This window comes from Gorilla gorilla, chromosome 8 (assembly GCF_029281585.2).
Source record: "Gorilla gorilla gorilla isolate KB3781 chromosome 8, NHGRI_mGorGor1-v2.1_pri, whole genome shotgun sequence".
Taxonomy (NCBI): Eukaryota; Metazoa; Chordata; class Mammalia; order Primates; family Hominidae; genus Gorilla; species Gorilla gorilla.
In genome coordinates, this window is record NC_073232.2 from 72,499,459 (window position 1) to 72,513,674 (window position 14,216).

A 14,216-nucleotide genomic window follows, 5' to 3' on the forward strand; every position below is an offset into this window, starting at 1 on the left:
GTGTGCCCTCTGCAAGCCACACTCAGTCCACATCCCTGCCACACCACCCTGGGCCTGAGACTCAGGGCTGGATGGGGCTGCAGGGAGCCCCCACCTGCTCCATCCATGCACCTGGGCTTGCTTAGGAGAAGGCAGTGCCCATCCTGGCTGTGCCCCCACCTTTCTGTGTCCATCCAGAGGGGCCAAGCTCTCTGGGCCTGATCCACCCCCCTGGGACCAGAGAGAAGGGCCTGGAAATGTGCTCCAGGGCTCCACTGGGCTAGGAGGGAGTGGAGGCACTAAAGGTTCATCATCTACCCCAGAGATGGGATAGAAGGTGCACAGACAGGCCAGGTGGACGGGGTCCTCTCCTGAGACCAAGGCAGAGCCTCCGAAGCAGGAGATGGTGGCCCCCATTTAAGGACACCAAAAGGGAAGAGGAGAAGGGCAAGATGGTAAGTTCTCGACCCCTGTGACTAACCCACCCAGGGAGAACTGTGTGCCAGAGCAGGGTGGTTGCTTCTGTGTGCTAAAGCCTGGAAGATACAGGTGCTCCATGTCCCTGCTCATGTCTGTCCCCACCAGCCACAGGACATGTAGCCAGTCAGCCAAGCCCTACGCAGGGATGGGACCAGGTGCATGGGCCTCAGCCGCAGCAATGCTCAGCTTAGGGGCTCTAGGGCAGGGCCAGTGTCTTCTTCCAGCATCCCTTACTCCCCTGCACAGGTCAGCAGGGAGCTCTGCCTGTGCAGGGTCCCACCCAGGTCAGCACTGGTCCTTTGCGGGCCTTCCCTGATGGCTCACCAGGGTGAGGAAGCCCTTTCCAGGACCTCACCCCACGATGTCTGTGCCTCCTCTGTGGCACTGCCCCAGCCCCCATGAAGTCAGGCTGGCATGCATCCTGTATGCACACAGGAGCCTCCCAGGCAGCCCCAGCAGCCTCTGACCTACTGTAGGCATTGGGAGCCTGTGGGAACTGGCAATGCCAGGGACAGTCTTGATACCCCAGCTCACCTTGCCCTGGCGGGAAGCAGTGCCTGGCCAGCCCTCTGCCTCTGCATTCCAGACTCTCCAAGAAACTGAGTTGCAGCTAGGGATGGCTGGGGGTGGCCCAAGCAGGAGGCTTCCCTGGGCAACTGTGGAGGAGACATTTTTAGGTTCTGCTGTGTTTTTCGTAAGAAAATATTTTTAGACCAAATTCAACCTAAGCAACATGTGGCTTCCAGCTAATTATACAATTAATCATCAGGGCTGGAATGGTGTGGGCGAGCAGGTGAGGAGCGTGCCAATGCCACTCCACCGATGGGGTCACATGCAGGAAGGCCACAGCCACCGAGAGCACAGATCACACTGCATCTGGGGCACCTGCCACCTTCCGCACTCAGACTAGCTTGGCCTGGAGCCTCCAGGAAACCCGAGCAGTCTAGTGAGGGCTGGGGGTCTGCCCCACAGCTGCAGATCCTCCCACAGAAAAAGAAAGGTGCCCTCTCCTGGGAGGTGGGGTGCCCAGCAAAAGTCTGGGCCCTCCCGCCCCTTTTCTCTGAGGCCACCTGCACAGTGCTCCTGGCCATGTTGAAGTCACAAGGCTGGGAGCCAGTGCTTGCTTGGTAACCCCATGGGACCCAAAGGTTCAGGGGCACAGCACGCAGGTGTGTGGGTCATGCCCTGTGAGAGGGGGGCTGTGATCCCTCCAGGGACCACCCCCAGTCCTGGACCCCGGTGTACCGTGATTCAGTGTCACCGTCTGTTTCTAGTTCATACAAAGGCTCATTGAGGGTGCTGACAGTTCAAGATCGTTCCTGACCAGCCCTGCTGAGCCTGTGCGTGTTGGGTGAAGCTGCACCTGGGACAAATGGTGCAGGCTCCTCACCCAGAATTCTCCCCCAAGACCCCTGCACACCTGAAATCAACCGGGTTTCCCTCCCGCATTAATCCCTACAAGGCACTCCAGAAAAGGCAGTGAGGAGACAAAACTCCTGGCCTAGCTTCAGGCTGCTTTGGCCACAGCAGAGAAATCCCCCTGAAATTGAGACGGACCCTAATCTCAGGCCTTCACAGCCCCTATAGGAACTGGCTGCTGGAGCCGGGCCCAGGTCAGTACCCCTTGGGGCCCTTCTCTCCAATTCCTCTTTCTTTCATTAGACTCAGAAAGCTCAAGTCTCCGCCACCAGAGCCCCTCACGGCACCCTCTACAGCTTGCCCCATCCCTGATGGCCTCACCATCCTCTATTTTGTGCCCCTGGAAAGCCTCAAGTCATCTTTGACTCTTCCTCACCCTTAGGCCCATGGGTCCCACCAACCTTCCTCGCTGACCTGCCCACACACAGCATCCTTTCTCCATCCCTGTGCCTACAGTCTGTGGCCATTCAGGCCCTCAGGAGGCCTCCTGCCTTGGATCCCTCCTCCAGTCTTTTGAATCAGTCAGCACTCTCAGTATGTCCCCAGCATGGAGGGCCCTTCCCAGGGAAGTGACAGCCCTCCCTGGGCCTGGCAGTAAGTGAGGTCAGGGTTTCCAGGCATGACAGCTGGGGGCTGACTCCCAGGCCTAGTCCTGGTGATTGGCTGCGGGGCCGTGCCATGGGACCCTCAGTACCTCGTTTTCCCTTGATTGTGACAGAGGGACAGCAGACCCTTGCTGGAAGGGGTGCCTGAGCTTTAGGGGAGGGAACAGGAGTATTCGCCCACCCACTGCCCTCAGCCTGGCTGAGCACAGCAGGTGCTGAACAGAGCTGCAGACTAGCACTGCGACGGGTCCAGAGGGGTCTGCGGAAATGGTAGAGCAGGCCTCAGCCTGAGTGTGTGCTGTGGGCCTAGTGTGTATCTGAAATCCACAGGTTGAAGCTCTCCCCCACATGGTGATGGCATTAAGACATGGGGCATTTGGGAGGTGATGAGGCCACAAGGGCGGTGCCCTGGTGAATGGGATTGGTGCCCTTACACAAGGACCTCATAGAGCTGCTTTGCCCACCACGTGAGGACACAGGAGAAGGCACCAGGGATGAGCCAGAACGAGAGGCCTCACCGCACAGTGGATCTGCCAGCGCCTTGCCTGGCCCTCCAGCTTTCAGAACTGTTAGACGTGTTTGTTGTTAAAGCCCCCAGTCTATGGTACTTTTTAATAGCAGCCTGGGGACTAGGACAATTGGGGACTTCCTGCCTATAGATATTCTTCCTCCTTGTTCAAAAGAAAAACAAACAAACAACAACAACAAAAACAAAAAAAAAACCGCGAGTAAACAAGACCAGACTCTCTTCTGAGTTTTAAGGGATACACATGTTAGAGCAAAACGACCCATGAGTCAAAAATTACCTGGCAGTGCTCAACAGACGGCAGTTCCTCGCGACTGAGCTTCGGGCCGGGCGGGGCTTTCCCTCCACCGGGGTTCCCGCTGGGAGGCGCATCCCTAGCCTGGGGACAGCAGCAGGCTCTGAGAGCAGGCCCGGCTCAGGACAGGCTCTGCTGGTTTCTGCAGTCGGGCGGGGAGACTGGAATAGGTCATTGGTGTCGATTCTGTTTTTCCCTTTTGCTTCCCTCACCTAAGAAGGGGACATTTAGACTTTTTTCAAAAGGTCTCTGTTCAGAGTGCTTCATTCAGTCGCAAGGGTGGGGGTTGCTGAGACAGAGAAGGTAGAACTGGCCGGGAGAGGGGGTGGGCCTCCTGGGATGGGGCGCAAGGCCCCAGAGTAGCTGTTAGGGTTCCACGGAGCAGGGGAAATCTCCGGCTTGCAAGGCGCGGGCCAGTGGGAGCTGGGGAAATCCGAACTCCCTGACCTGCTGCCCCGCGCCTGGCTGGTGGCCACCTCCCAGCCTGGCCTCTGTGTCCTCGGTGAGCCTCCCTCCTCCCTAAATAGTCCCAGAGCCTCCTGCCTTTGGTCGTGCCTCTGCCCAGCGCCACTCAGCCTGGAAGGCCCGGGCCACTGACCCCTCCTGGTGAATCCCTCCCCAGATCCCAGCCCGCCCTGAGACGCTGCCCTCTGATGTGCGCGGTTCCTCCGCCTGCAGTCCGAGACACCTGTCCCCTCCCCAGCCTGAGCCCGCTGAAGCCCGTGTTACCTGGGACCTGATTTCCCGCTCAGGCCACTCTCCCTGGTTCCAGGGGGTCTCCCTGCCGCCCAGAGGCTGGCGCCCCTGGCGCAGCCTGGATGGGCCTGGCCTGGCGCTGTGCCCGGCCCAACTGGGGGAGGTAGGCGCCGCCACTCACGCCCACTCGCTGCCGCAGCGGTCCTCGCAGCCTGACCCAAAATAGCCTGGGCTGAGAAACCAGAGCGGTGACAAGGACGAGGCGGCCCAGCTGTTGGGAAAGCAGCATCCTCACCTCCTCCCCGCGTGTTCAAATCCAGCTGGAGCCTCATTTCCCTGGGGAGGTCTCTGTGCCGCCTCCACCCTCCACGTGTGCTCCCGAGTGTTTGCGCCCATGAGGCGGAGGGTGGGGGGAGGACGAGGGCAACGCTGCGGGTAGAACGGAACAGATGAGAGGTGCTGGCTTCAGAGTGGAAAAAGCTGAAACTTAGCTGCAGCCAAGGGGTGGTGACGGCATTAATAAGAGAAGCGAGTGACGCCCCGTGGCAGTGGGGCCCCGGGTGGCAAGAAGGGACTCAGCTGGACTCCCCCCAACCATGTCAGCCCCTTCACGTGGGCCTCGGGACAGCGAGCTCACTCCCAGGACTTTGGGCTTCTGCCGTCCTGCTTGGATGAGCTCTTCCTCTAGGAGCCCGCAAGGCCCCTCTTCTCCCCTCAGGCCCTGGCAGGGTCTTCTCCTCAGGCCTCCCTAGGGCACCCCTGCTCATGGCACCCCGTCCGGGGCTCCTCCTTGGTGCTTATCTCCGGAAAAAATATGCCTGAACTTGTTTCTTATTGGTCTCCCAATCCTCAAAAATGGAAGCTTCTCCAGGACAGGACCCCGTTTGCTTTTCCAGTGCTGTGTCCCCAGCACCTGCAACAGTGCCCGGCACACATTGGGTGCCAATAACCATTTATTGCATGAATATACGATACGGATGGCTAGAAAACGGTCGGACTCAGCTGTGAAGGGTATTTACTTAGCCAAGTGTTAAAAGTAAAACATTAATTTGACCCAATATCATGATCTAACTCCATTGGAAGGAAGTGGAGAGGGAAGGATGTGTGTGTGGGGTGGGGGCGGTTGGAGGGGATGTGTAAGGGAACAGGACTGTTATTTACCCTGGGAAGAAGTCCATCATTCGGTTAACACTAAAATGGAAAAACCAAGAACCGGCAGCCTAAGCATTTTACTTAGAATCATAAAAGTAAACGTGAGAAGGAACAGCCAACAGACTCACATGGAATGCTTCTAGGGATGGGGATTAGGGCAGGGGACTGCCATTTTTCTTTATAAACCTTGTAATATGTTGAAATGTTTTAGGCAATGTCTACATATTGCTTGGATGAAGTTTAACAATTAAGCAATAAAGTTGGATGCTTTATGTCATTAAATTCACAGATTGGTTTAATTTTGTTAAATCTTCTAGGCAACGTTTTTTAGTGATTTTTTTATTTAATTAAGCTTTTTATTTTGAATAATTGTAAATTCACATACGGTTCTACGAAATAAAACAGAGAGATCTTGTGTACTTTTTACCTAATTTCCTCCAAAGGTAACATCTTATAAAACTATACTACAGTGTTGGCCAGGCACGATGGCTCATGCCTGTAATCCCAGCACTTTGGGAGGTCAAGGCGGATGGATCACCTGAGGTAGGGAGTTCGAGACCAGCCTGACCAACATGGAGAAACGCTCTCTCTACTAAATACAAAATTAGCTGAGCGTGGTGGCGCGTGCCTGTAATCCCAGCTACTCGGGAGGCTGAGGCAGGAAAATCGCTTGAACCTGAGAGGCAGAGGTTGTGGTGAGCCGAGATCGTGCCACTGCACTCCAGCCTGGGCAACAAGAGTGAGACTCCATTTAAACACACACACACACACACACACACACACACACACACACACACACACACACACACACACAAACTATACTACAATGTCACAACCAGGATGCTGACATTGATACTGTGGAGAGACAGAACATCCCCTCCCCACCAGGATCCCTCACGTTTCTCTTTTATAGCCACACCCACTTCCCTCCCAGCTCCCTCAAGGAGAGGAATTCCCTGCCCCTAACCCCATTCTGCCCTTAACCCCTGGGAGCCATTAAGCTAACCTAGTCTGCATTTCTATTAAACCTTAGTTACTTTTGCACCATTTTAATGTAATGTCGTCATTTCAAGAATGTTATATAAATGGAATCATACAGTGTGTAACATTTTGGCACTGGCGATTTCACAGAGCATGATTCTCTGCAGACTCACCCAGGTTGATGCGTGTAACAGGAGTTTGGTCCTTTTTTCCACTGAGCAGTATTCCATGGTATGGATGTACCATAGTGTGTTTAAACCATTCACCCAATAAAGGACATCTGGGGTGTTCCCAGTTTTCAACTACTATCTAAAAAAGCTGCTGTGAACTTTCATGTACAGATTTTTGAGTAAGCATAAGTCTTCATTTCTCTGATATAAATTGCCAGGAATGCAGTTACTGGGTCATATGGTAGTGGCATACTTAGTTTTTAAAGAAACTGACAAACTGTTTTCTGGAGTGCCTTTATCATTTTACATTCTTAGCAGCAATGCATGAGTGATCCAGTTTCTCTGTATCCTTGCCAGCATTTGCTGGTGTCACTATTTTTTTATTTTTATTTTAGCCATTCTGATAAGTGTGTAGTGGTTTTAGTTTACACATTGCTGACAGTCAGTTTTATGTGCTTATTTGCCATTTCTTTGGTAAAAGATCGCTTTACGTCTGCCTGTTTGCTAATTGGATTTTTTGTTGTTTTGTTCTGAGAATTCTTTGCACATTTTAGACTATTTCTTTGTCAGATATGTGGTTTGCAAATATTTTCTCCCAGTCTGTAGATTGTCTTTTCATCCTCTTAATAGGATCTTTTGCAGAGCAGAAGTTTTTCATTCTGATGAATGCAACTTATCAATTTTTCTTTTTATGGATTTTGCTTCTGGCATCAAATCTAAGAACACTGCCTAGTTCTAAATCCTGAAAAGTTTCTATTATTTTTTGCTAAAAGTTTTATAGTTTTACATTTTATGTTTAAATCCATTATCCTTTTTAAGTTAATTTTAAAAAATCAGATGTGAGATTTAGGTGAAGGTTCAGGTTTCTGTTTGGTTGGTTTTGGCCTACAACTGTCTGATTTCTCCAGCATCATCTTTGCTCCATTGAATTATTTTTGCACCTTTGTCTAAAATCAGCTGGACCTATTGCTGTGGGTTTATTTCTGGGTTCTCTACTCTGTTCCATTAATCTGTGTAACTAACTCTCCACCAATGCTACACAGTCTTGATAACTGTAGCTAAATAATATCTTAAAATCACATAGATTGATTCCTCCCACTTTATCCTTTTTCAAAATTGTTTTAGCTATTCCAGTTCCTTTGCATTTCCATGTAAATTTTAGAATGACGTCTATATCTTCAAAAAATCTTGCTGAGATTTTGATAGAAATTGTGTTAAACCTGAAAACCAACTTAGAGAGAATTGATATCTTCCCATGTTGAGACTTCCAATCCATGAACACAGTATGTCTCTCCATTTATCTAAATTTTTAAAAAATTTCTCTAAATTTGTTTCATCAGCATTTTGTAGTTTTTGGCATATAAGTCTTGAACATGTTTTGTTAGAATTATACCTAAGTATTTCATCAATTTTAGTTACTGTAATTTTTAATTCCAGTGTCCCTGTGTTCATGCCAGTGTATAGAAATTCACAGGTTTCTTTGTATGTTTACCTCATATCCCAAGACTTTGCTGAACTTATTTATTAGTGATGGTTTTGTTTTGGTTTTGGTTTTTCGCTTTTTTGGCTTTTTTTTTTTTTTTTTGGTGAATTTCTTAGAATATCCTATATAGACAATCATGTCATTAGCAAACAGGGGAAGTTTTATTTCTTCCTCCCCAGCCTGAATGCCTTTTATTTCTTTTTCTTGTTTTATTGCACTGTCTAGAAAGTCTAGGATGCTGCTGAACAGAAGTGGCAAGAGAAGCACCCTTGCCTTTCTCCTGATCTTTGAGGAAATTATCCAGTCTTTCACCAGTAGGTATAATGTTAAATGTTAGGTTTTTGTCAACGTTCTTTATTGAGTTGAGGACATTCCCCTCTGTTTTTATTTTTCTGAGTTTCTTTATGAATAGGTATTGAATTTAATTTTTTATTTTCATAAAATACATGTAACTTAAAATTTACCATTCTAAGCAGTATAAACTGTACATTCAGTAACATTTAGGACATTTACAATGTTGTGCAACTATCACCGCTGTCTAGCTCCAGAATATTTTTACCACCCCAGAGGAAAGCCCAGACTGTTAAACAGCCAGTCATTCCCCATACCCCCATCCCTCAAAGGTGCTGAATTTTGTCAAATACATTTTCTTCCTCAATTAATATGATTATGTGATTTTTCTTCTTTAGCCTGTTTATCAAGTGGATTACACTTATTGATTTTCACATATTGGAACTGCTTTTGCATCCCTGGAATAAACCCCACTTGATCATGGCATATAATTATTTTTATATATTGCTGAGTTTTATTTGCCAATATTTTGTTAGGAATATTTATATCTATATTTATGAGGAATATTGGCCTATGGTTTTCTTTTTTAACACTCTCTTAGTCTGTTACAGATGAATCATGTCATTAGCAAACAGGGGCAGCTTTATTACTTCCTTCCCAGTCTGAATTCCTTTTATTTCTTAGTCAGTTACAGACTAAGAGAGAATTAGTTTTGTGTCAGGGTAATACTACCAATAGTATTGGGAAGCATTTGCTCCTGTTCTATTTTCTGGAAAAGACTGTGTAGAATTGGTGTTAATTCTTCTTTAAACATTTGGTACAATTTTCCAGTGATACTATCTCGACCTGAAGATTTCTTTTTGAGGAGGTTTTAAATTATGAATTCAATTTTACTAATGGCTATAGGCTATTCAACATATTTATTTCACATTCAGTGAATTGTAGTTGGTTTTGGAGGGACTCATCCATTTTATGTAAGTTGTCAAATTTATGTGTGCAGAGTTGTTCATAGTATTCTCTTGATTTCCTTCAATCTTCAGGGTCTGCAGTCATATCCTGTTTCATTCACGATATTAATGATTTGTGTTTTCTCTTTTTTCTTTGTCAGTCTTGCTAAAGGTTTATCAGTTTTATTGATCTTTTAAAAGAATCTGCTTTTTTGTTTCATTTATTTTATCTATAGTTTCTCTGTTTTAAATTTCATAAATTTCATTCTGCCTTTATTTTTATTATTCCCTCCTGCTTGCTTTGGGTTTATTTTGCTCTTCTTTTCTAGATTTTTGAGGTGTAAACATAGATTAATGACTTAAGATGTTCCCTCTTCTGTGATGCAGGCATTTAGTGCTATCCACCATCCTCTCAGCACTATTTTAGCTGTATCCTACTAATTTTGGTATATTGCATTTTCATTTTTCTTTTCATTTAGTCTAATGTTGTTTATATATCCCTTGAGATTTCCTATGAGTCATGGATTATTTAGAAATGTGTTGTTTTGTTTTCAATTGTTTAGAGATTTTCTTATTATCCTTCCACTGTTGGTTTCTAGTTGAATTCCATTACAGTCAGAGAACATGCTCTACAAAATTTCAATTATTTTAAAAATTTTGAGGTTTATTTTAAGGCCTACATACAGTCTATTTTGGAATATGTTCCACGGGCATTTGAAAAGAATGTGTATTTGGCCAGGCACAGTGGCTCACGCCTGTAATCCCAACACTTTGGGAGGCCGAAGTGGGCAGATCACGAAGTCAGGAGATGGAAACCATCCTGGCTAACACAGTGAAACCCCATCTCTACTAAAAATACAAAAAAATTAGCCAGATGTGGTGGTGTGCGCCTGTAGTCCCAGCTGCTGGGGAGGCTGAGGCAGGAGAATGGCATGAACCCAGGAGGCAGAGCTTGCAGTGAGCCAAGATCATGCCACTGCACTCCAGCCTGAGCGACAGAGCAAGTCTCCATCTCAAAAAAAAAAAAAAAAAAGAAGAAGAAAAGAAAAGAATATGTATTCTTCTGTTGCTGCATGGAGTTTTCTCCATCTGTTGAATAGATAACGTTCTTTGATGGTGTTGCTGAGTTCTATATCCTTGCTAATTTTCTGTTAGTAGTTCTGTGAATTACTGAAAGTAGTTCTATGTTGGAATAGTAGTTCTATGAATTGTTGAAAGAAGTGTAGATTTATATATTTCTCATTTTAGTTTGATCAGATTTTGCTTCACATATTTTTTGGCTCTTTTGTTAGGTACATACATGTTTAGAATTGCTATGACTTCTTGGTGGGTGACCCATTCATCCTTATATAATGACCCTTTCTGTCTCCAGCAATTTTCTTTGCTCTAAAATATACTTTATCTGGTATCAATATACTTATTCCTGCTTTCTTTTTTTTGATCGATGTTTGTCTAAGGTATCTTTTCCCGTCATTTTACTTCCAGCCTACACATATCATTATATTTGAAGTGAGTTTCTTATAGACAGCATATAGGTGGGTCATATTTCTAGTGTATTCTGTCCATCTCTGTCTTTTAATTGGTATATTTAGACCATTTGCATTTTCACATAATTATTGACATGTTAGGGCTTAAGTTGTCCATTTTATGTTTTGTTTTGGTTTTCTGTTTGTTCTCACTATTTTTAGTATATCTGAGCTTTTTTCCCTTTCCTATGGGTTATTTAAAGTTTTTTAGAATTCCAGCTTGATTTGTCTATAGTGTTTTGTTTTTTTTTTTCTCACTCTGTCACCCAGGCTGGAGTGCAGTGGTGCGATCTCCGCTCACTGCAAGCTCTGCCTCCTGGGTTCACGCTATTCTCCTGCCTCAGTCTCCCGAGTAGCTGAGACTACAGGTGCCCGACACCACGCCCAGCTAATTTTTTTTGTATTTTTAGTAGAGACAGGGTTTCACCATGTTAGCCAGGATGGTCTCGATCTCCTGACCTCGTGATCCGCCCACCTCGGCCTCCCAAAGTGCTGGGATTACAGGTATGAGCCACCATGCCCAGCCTATAGTGTGTTTTGAGTGTGTCTTTTTGTACAGCTTTTAAAACGGCTCTTTGATGTATTACATTATATATACATAATTTAGTGTACTGATGTTAATATTTTACCAGTTTAAGTAAAGTATAGAAAACTCATGCCCCTTCAAGCTACTTTACCCTCCTATATTTGTAATACAATTGTCTTAAATATTTTCTCGACATGCATTCAGAAATACATCAGACAATATAATTTTTGTGAAAACGGTCAAATATAATTTAGAAAACCAAAAATGAGAAGGAAATGTTTACCAATATTTTTTACTCCTACTGTTTTTCTCTTCCTTTCTGACGCTTCAAGATTCCTTATTTTTAATATTTTCTTTCTGTTTAGAGAACTTCCTTTAATCATTCTAGGGTAGGTCAGCTATTGTCAAATTCTGTTACTTTTCTTTCATTTGAGAATATCTTAATTTCCTTTGTTCCTGAAGAATATTTTACTGGAAATAGAATTCTGAATTGATAGTTATTTTCTTTCAGCACTTGAAAAATGTGCCACTTTTGACCTCTGTACTTTCTAATGAGAAATCTGTCATCGTTCTTATTTTTTTTCCCTATAGGTAGGAAGGGGTCTTTTCTCTCCCAACTACTTTTAAGATTTTTTCTTTGTTTTTATTTTTCAGGAGTTTAACCGTGATGTGTCGCGGTGTGGATTTTTTTGGTTTATCCTATTTGAGTAACTCAGCTTCTTGAATTCGTAAGTGTGTGTCTTTTGCCAGATTTAGGGAGTTTCAACCATTGTTATCTTTGAGTCCTTTTTAAGGCCCACCTCTTTCTCCTCTCCTTCTGAGACTCAATAACATGAATTAGATGTTTTGTTACAGTCTCACAGGTTCCTGAGGGATTGTTCTTTTTGTTTTCATTTTCAATCTATTGTAGCTTTGTTGTTCAGATTAAATAATTCCTGTAGTTTCTCTTGGAGTTCATGGATGTGTTCCTTTGTCCCCCCATGCTGCTGCTGAGCTCCTGTATTGTGTTATTTGTGCAGTATGTTATGAAATTCTGAATGTGAGTTAAAACCTTCTGGTTTAGCTGGCGGCTTCTGACACCACTCTGGCAGGCACAGTGTGGAAGGTGGGAGTAGGAGTCCAGGTTCCCCCGAGGGCTCCTGCTCCCTGTGCAGCCTCCACTGACACCACGGGGTGGAAGGGGCTGGTTACTGCCTGGTGGGGATGAAGGTCCTGGCCCCTCACTGAGCCCTCTCTGATACCACTCATCAGGGAGACAGGGAGATTGGGCACCTCATTACAGCCTGGCCAGGGTGGAAGTCCAGGCTCCCCACTCGGCCTTTGATGGTGTGAGTGGGAACAAGCCACCATTTTTTGTATGGTGTTTGGCTGGAGTAGCTGGTTATTGTCTAAAATTTCACGTCTATTTTGCAGAGAACAAAACAGAATTTGAGAGGGTGACTCTGTCCCAAGTCTCGCGGCTAGGAGGAGCGGAGCTGTCTTGACGGCGCCCGGCACCCGCACAGCTCCCGGAGAAGGGGCTGGCTCCCACAGCTGGAGAGTGACCTGCCAACTCCCTGCTGAAAAGCCTCTTTGGTCCTCCTTTCTCCTCCAGAAGGAAGTCCCACCTCCTCAGCCTGGCATCCAGGGCCCCTCTCAGCCTGACTCTTCTGAAAGTATCAACCATGCCAACCCTTGCTTCAAATCCCAGTTTCCTGCACTGGGAATGGAACCCATGCCCCAGGCTGCAGGCTTCTCTGGCCTTTTCACTTTGCTGGCTCACTTGGCTCCATCATGCTGGTCTTTCTCCTGCCTAGAACACAGCAAATCCATTCCTGCCACAGGGCCTTTGCTCTGCTGCTCTCCGCCCTAGACAGCTGTCAGCACATCTGGCTTCTCCTTGTTGGCTACCTTGGCAGACAGACTTCTCCAGCACCCCACTACATTTGCATGATGTCCCCATCCCACCAGCCCTGCTTTATATTCTTCATATATATGCATCTGGAATGGATCGTCTTGTCTCCGCCCAGGCCCAGTAAGTAGCTGCTGCAAGAATAAATGGACACGTGCTGAGGGCTGGCTGGCTCCAGCTGCTTGAATATCTCTGCTGGGCTATCTGGAGCAGCTCAGGCTGGTTAGCCATGGCCTCTGCCCTGGGAGAGTGTCCACACGGGGCCAGGGGCCATGCTTGTTGGCAGAAGGACCCAGTGAAGCCCAAGAACTAAGGAAGCTGCTAAAACCCCCTGCTGAATAGATGACATCTGTCCCTCCCTGATGCAGTGTTGACTAGAGCCTTGTCCCTCCTGAGAAGAAACAGCCTGGGCCCTCCATGCACAGATGAGTCCCACCCCTGGCCCACGGACTCCTTGTCTGTAGTAGGTGGACCTGGGCCTCCGAGTGCAGGGTGGGAGCAAGGCCCGGTTCCTCATCCTGCTCCTGTGCATCCCTGGCCATGTATCTTGCCCTCTCTGGCCTCCATTTGCTGCCCTGTAAAGTGAGGCACGAAATCTCAATGTTCTTACAGTTCTCCATGCATGTGCCTCACCTGGTGGCTGGATTCAGGCTGCCCAGAGGCTGCGGCCTGGACAGAGTGGGCCCATAGCAGCTGAAAAAGGACAGCAGCTGCTCATTAAAATGGAGCTGCATGTTTTGGGTGCCCCATACTGGGAAAGAAGTGAGGACATCTGGGCTCTTCTGCCTGGGGCCTTTGCACCCAGGCCAGGCAGGCCTCTTCTAGGCCTCCAGGTTCGTCTCTGTGTAGCTGAGTGAGCTCTGTTGGTCAGTACCCTCAGAGTCTGGGCAATCGCAGAGTCAGGAACTGGCTAGGGAGGTTCTTCATGAGTGTCCCTCCCCCACTGTCATCTCCCCAGGATACAGGAGCCCCAGAGTGATGTCCTGCCTGCATCCTCCAAAGCTGGAGTGGAGCCTGCGGGTGACACATGTGTGAACACTTGTCAGTCATGCATCGGGATGGATGGAGCAACAGATGGGTACAGATATGCTGGTGAGGGGCTCCTGGTCATTACTTAAGGGTTTATTGAGGATCATTTAAGAGTTGATTGATTATTGGAAGTTGCATATCTGTAGCCATCTTGCTGTCACACATATGCTTGGGAGATGCAGAGAGTACAGGAATGCAGCACCCTCAAGGAGCGGGTGCG